Here is a 5,277-nt window from a genome sequence, read left to right as displayed (position 1 = left end):
AAAAATATGGAACGCTTCACGAATTTGCGTGTCATCCTTGCGCAGGGGCCATGTTAATCTTCTCTGTATTGTTCCAATTTTAGTATATGTGCTGCCGAAGTGAGCACCTTAAGCTAGTCTTAGATTAGTTTAATGAGACACAAATTTTGAAAAAAAGTGTCTTTTTATCATTAACATTCTAATTATATTTGTCCTTTATATGTTAGTAGCTTTCCTATCTTTATGCCTTTTACTGCTGAGGTTTATTTTGTTATTGTTATTATTTGTATGGTAGTATCCTTAATTTATTTTTTCTGGCTATTTCTCCTTCATTATGAAAACTTCTTTAACTTTCTGCTCATGATACTGCTCTCCACAGCTCTCTTTAATTCTTGGCATGAGTATGCCTTTATTAGGTTTTCTCAGGAAACTGCATGATCCACAAATTTTACTGAGTGCTGAATCTGTCATCCTTTACCAAAAAGATACATGAGAACTCAGATCTATTAGCTACTCCCACACTGAGTTATAGTTTTGTTCCCCCGCTACCATCAGCTTTAACATCACCTCTAGGTGAGTCATATGTGTGAGACTGTGGATTCCTTCTGAGATACCGGCTCAATCCCAAATTCCATTTTTCAATCTAACTCAGATTAGAGTTAAAGAGTATTCCAAAATACCCTGAACCTCTTCTTCAGACTGTAAAAATGAGCCCTTAATTTCATATAATGCTCCTCTTAGATATTGAAACGTGGCATTTTCAGGAAATTTAACAGCATGTCTACAAGAAAAAAAGTCTTTTTGTTTCCAAATGTGAAATTGGCTAAGGTTAGAATAGCTGTCTATTTTTAACAACTCCTTGACAGAATTTGCTTGAACAGATTAATCAAATCATCCCTCTCCCATGTAAAGACATCAGAACTGCCATAATATGTGCCCCATGTGGGTATGTATTTTTATGTGGAGGGTCAATATACCCCACCTTTGCAAATTATAATCCAAATAATAAGTCACATACCTGGGATTTATCTTGCTTGGATGGTTGGAATATGGCAGGTCAATGTACCTTAGGCCACATGGGAATCTCTTTAGATATCCATTCTTATAATGAGAGTTTACATTGCACCAATAATTTAAGATTATTAGAGAGAATTAGGACGAAATGAGATGGTAGAGATGCCCAGGGAAGAAATAGTGAAAACCCATTGACAGAAAATGGAGAGCTGGGCTACTCATTCTTCTGGGCATTCCTTCCCTGGTATAGAGTTTCAGACTTAGAGCATGCTGTCTGGAACATCTCCAGCACCATGGAAGGGATAGCTGATGATGTTGCTATTGCTATGACTGCTCAAGAAAAATCATTAAAATCTCGGGTTAAGGTGGTTTTAGATCATAGAATTACTCTAGATTTCTTGCTGGCTCAGTAAAGGGGAGTCTGCATTATCGCTAATACCTAATGCTTCACCTGGTTTAACACTTCAGGTGAAGTTGAACATGACATTACATAAATATGCCAAAAGGCCACTTGGCTACAAAAAAGCTGAAAAACCAGGTTTGGTTTTTCTTTTTTGGATATTTTCAGCTGAATACCCAATGGAATGGGCACCTGGATTAGGTCAATTTTGCTCCATAGTATCATGGATTTTAATGTTAGTAGTAATTGCAATTGGTGCTGTTAAATGTTGTTTGAAAATTACTACTAACACCTTGGCCCAGAGAAGCAACCTAATGCCCATGTGTAAGCTAATATATGCAAAGGGTATTAGCATTCCTCATGAATCGGAGGAGCGCAGAGTTTAGTTTTTTTATTTGAAATGGTCAGAATGTTTTCAAAATGAGCTTCCCTCCCATTCAGCCTTGAAAATGACTGTTGTAGCATGATGAAGAAAACCCAAGTTCCCAAATGGCCAGAAACACCTTGCAGAAGATGAGTTACTCCTTTGGGGCAACATGAGACCAGCTCAATCTGAAGATGAGAACTCCCCTATGGCAAAGTAAAAACACTTGGTGGTGCATGGCTACTTTTACAACATGGTCTTAAATATTTGCTGATTTAAGCAGCCACTAATAAGTCAAGTCCATCCAGAAAAAACTGACTTTTAAGTTGATCAGAAGGTGTTCAATGAAATCTCTGATCAAAAGGAGGGAATTATGAGAAAGAAATTTCCCTAAAACTATTGACCAGATGGAAATGTCTAACTAAACCTATATATCTAATGCATTCAGCGGAGTTGAAACCAGCAATCATGGGCAGCTAGGAAGGAATTTTCTCTGCAGGCAAGCAAGGATGTGACATGAAAGCATTCCAAGGAAGAAGCTTTGATGCAAACACATTTATGACCTGGACACAGCCTTATCTGAAGCTCCCAGGCAACCAGAAAAGTTTCATTTAAGCAAGCAGAGTTTAGGTATAGGGGTCCTGGTGCAAGCGAGGCCTGATATGAGGCATCTCCCAGAAATGTTTTATATAAAAAATGACAGTTGCAAGGAGTGTTCTACTTCAAACAAAACACTTTTACAAACTACTCTGGGGATGTGTATAGTAAGTATTCTGTGACTTGTAATCTTTGTACCCTCCTAAATTTCTATAAATAACCCCTGTAAATAATCATGTAGTCCATTTGTATGCATGTACCCATTAGAAGTCCTTTCCCCACTTATGACCTCAATTGAAAACTAACCAGTCAAGATTTTGTTATAATCTCCTGCCTTAGCCCTATATAACCTTTATTCTGAGACCCTCACACTGAAATTGCCATGTTTTCACTTGCGGAGCTGGTGGTCTCCATCATTCTAATGGATCTCTACACTGAATAAATCCCCAGAATTTTAATTTAAAGGCCAGAATGGATTTTTCTCTATGGCAGAAGTAATCTTTAATAGGTGCACTGTCTGCCCCAACTGTGGCTGCAAACAACCGCACAAAAATTGCCCCATCTCTAGTGTCCCGGTCTATGCACTATATATGCCACCTGAAATGGGGAGGAAAAGAAGCATAAAAATAGCAACACTAATGTACTCATCAGTTGAGTTTACAACCAGACTGGGACACGGTGTTGGTCCTCTGACCATTCCTGTGCAGCGTGTTTGGTGGCACTGATAACCCCAGAAGAGTGCAGGATGAGCGTTTCATCCCTGAGCAGCCTGGCTCATTTCACACCCCCCACACACATTTTCAGGGGTGTTCTTCTCTAGCCTCCACAGGCACTCCTAGCTCCTAGAAGGCAGTTGTTGGGCATTGGAAACCTTCCCCAGTGCTCTGGGCGCACCAGAGCCTACCCTCTCAGTGGAGCCCAGGCCAGGTTGGATTTTCAAGTAGGGCAGAGGGGTAGCCTGCTCTAAACAAAGGAAGAGTTGGTGCATTTTTCTCTTAATGAATTTCTTAGTTTCTTGGAGCTGTTCTAACAGAAATACCACAAGTGGGTGGCTTTAAAGAACAGAAATTTATTTTCTCACAGTTCAGAATTCAGGGCACCAACTCTAGGGTAAGGCTCTCTCCGTGTCTGTTCTGGGGGAAAATCATTGTCTCAGCTTCTCTAGTTGTTCATCGTTGGAATTCCTGGGCTTCTATACTGTTCCGCTTCTATTGTCTTTGGCTAGTGTCTGTCTTCCCCCAGTGTCTGCTCTCTTGTCTTTGTGTCTGTTGTGTGCTGTCGAGTCAAGTAGATTCAGTTTCAACTCATAGTGGCCCTATAGGACACAGTAGAACTGCTTCTATTGGAGTCCCTAAGGTTGGTGTTACCCAGTGAGGTAACTCATGGTTTCACCCCACCCCCACCCCCATACTAATTACCACAATATTGTAGCTAAAACACCAGAAAATTTGACAAAATCGGTGACCATAAAAACACCAGCAGCATTGAAAACAACAGTGCCTGTGAAACCACGTGATTTGAAGTGTCATTGTAAGTGGGTAATGACAGCTCTGACCTGAGCACACTAGAAGGTTCAAAAAGTAAATTAGCATAGGGTTTTAGCCTTGTAGGTATATTTATGGAGCCCTGGTGGCTCATTCGTTAAGAGCTTGGCTGCTAACGAAAAGGCCAGCAGTTTGAATCCACCAGCCGCTGCTTGGAAACCCTATGGGGCAGTTCTACTCTGTCCTACAAGGGTAGCTATGAGCAAAATTGAGTCAATAGCAACTGGTTTGGTTTAGGTATATTGATACATGTAAGCTGGGCTTATGAAAAATGTTTCTGTTGTTTTAACTTACTACACGATATTTTTTAATAAAAAATAATAAATTTCCGTTGAAACACTGCAAAATCTTTATAGACCATTATTTTGGTGTCTCTGCCTCTGACAGTGTCATCTGGTATGGTCCACACTGCTTCCACAGCCATCCCCTCACCCCAGAGATGCCACTGGCTGCCCCATGGGGTTTCCTAGGCTATAATCTTTAAGGGAGAAGCTTGCCAGGTCTTATCTTCCACAGAGTGGATGGTAGGTTCAAACTGATGACCTTTTGGTTAGCAGTGGAACACTTAACCATTGTGCCACCAGGGCTCCTTTTCTGGGTCTATGATGCTCCTTATATCACTCGTTGTTGTTCTTGTTAAGTCTGTTTTGATTCATAGTGACCCTACGCACAACAGAACAAAACACTGCTGGGTCCTGCGCCATCCTCAAAATTGTTGTTATGCTTGACCCCATTGTTGCAGCCACTATGCCAATCCATCTCATTGAGGCTCTTCCTCTTTTTCACCAATCCCCTACTTTACCAAACATTATGTCCTTCTCCAGGGACTGGTACCTCCTGATAACATGTCAAAAGTATGTGAGACGAAGTCTTGCCATCCATACTTTTAAGAAGCATTCTGCCTGTACTTCTTCCAAGACAGATTTGTTCACTTTTTTGGCAGTCCATGGCATGTTCAATATTCTTCGCCAACACCACAATTCAAAGGTGTGAATTTTCTTTGGTCTTCCTTATTCATTGTCCAACTTTCACACGCATACGAGGTGATTGAAAACACCATGGCTTGGGTCAGGCGCACCCTAGTCCTTAAGGTGACATCTTTTAACATTTTAAAGAGATCTTCTGCAGCAGATATGCCCAATGCAATGCATTGTTGGGTTTCTTGACTGCTGCTTCCATGGCTGTTGATTGTGGATCCAAGTAAAATGAAATCCTTGACAACTTTAATCTTTTTTCCGTTTATCATGATGTTGCTCATTGGTCCAGTTGTGAGGAGTTTTGTTTTCTTTATGTTGAGGTGTAATCCATACTGAAGGCTGTGGTCTTTGATCTTCATCAGTGTTTCAAGTCCTCTTCACTTTCGCCTAGCAAGGTTGTAT

At 40.7% G+C, this 5,277-nt stretch overlaps 1 non-coding gene across 1 annotated transcript; it reads right to left on the bottom strand.

Moving 5' to 3' along the window:
* On the bottom strand, nt 1-107 carry LOC126070760 (U6 spliceosomal RNA). The gene has a single exon (XR_007516283.1). It is a non-coding gene; the product is annotated as a U6 spliceosomal RNA (small nuclear RNA).
* Between the last annotated feature and the right edge of the window lie 5,170 nt (nt 108-5,277).

Source organism: Elephas maximus, chromosome 2 (genome assembly GCF_024166365.1).
Source record: "Elephas maximus indicus isolate mEleMax1 chromosome 2, mEleMax1 primary haplotype, whole genome shotgun sequence".
Lineage (NCBI taxonomy): Eukaryota > Metazoa > Chordata > Mammalia > Proboscidea > Elephantidae > Elephas > Elephas maximus.
Note: the sequence above shows the minus strand (reverse complement) of the source record. Positions and strands in the feature narration are given on the sequence as shown.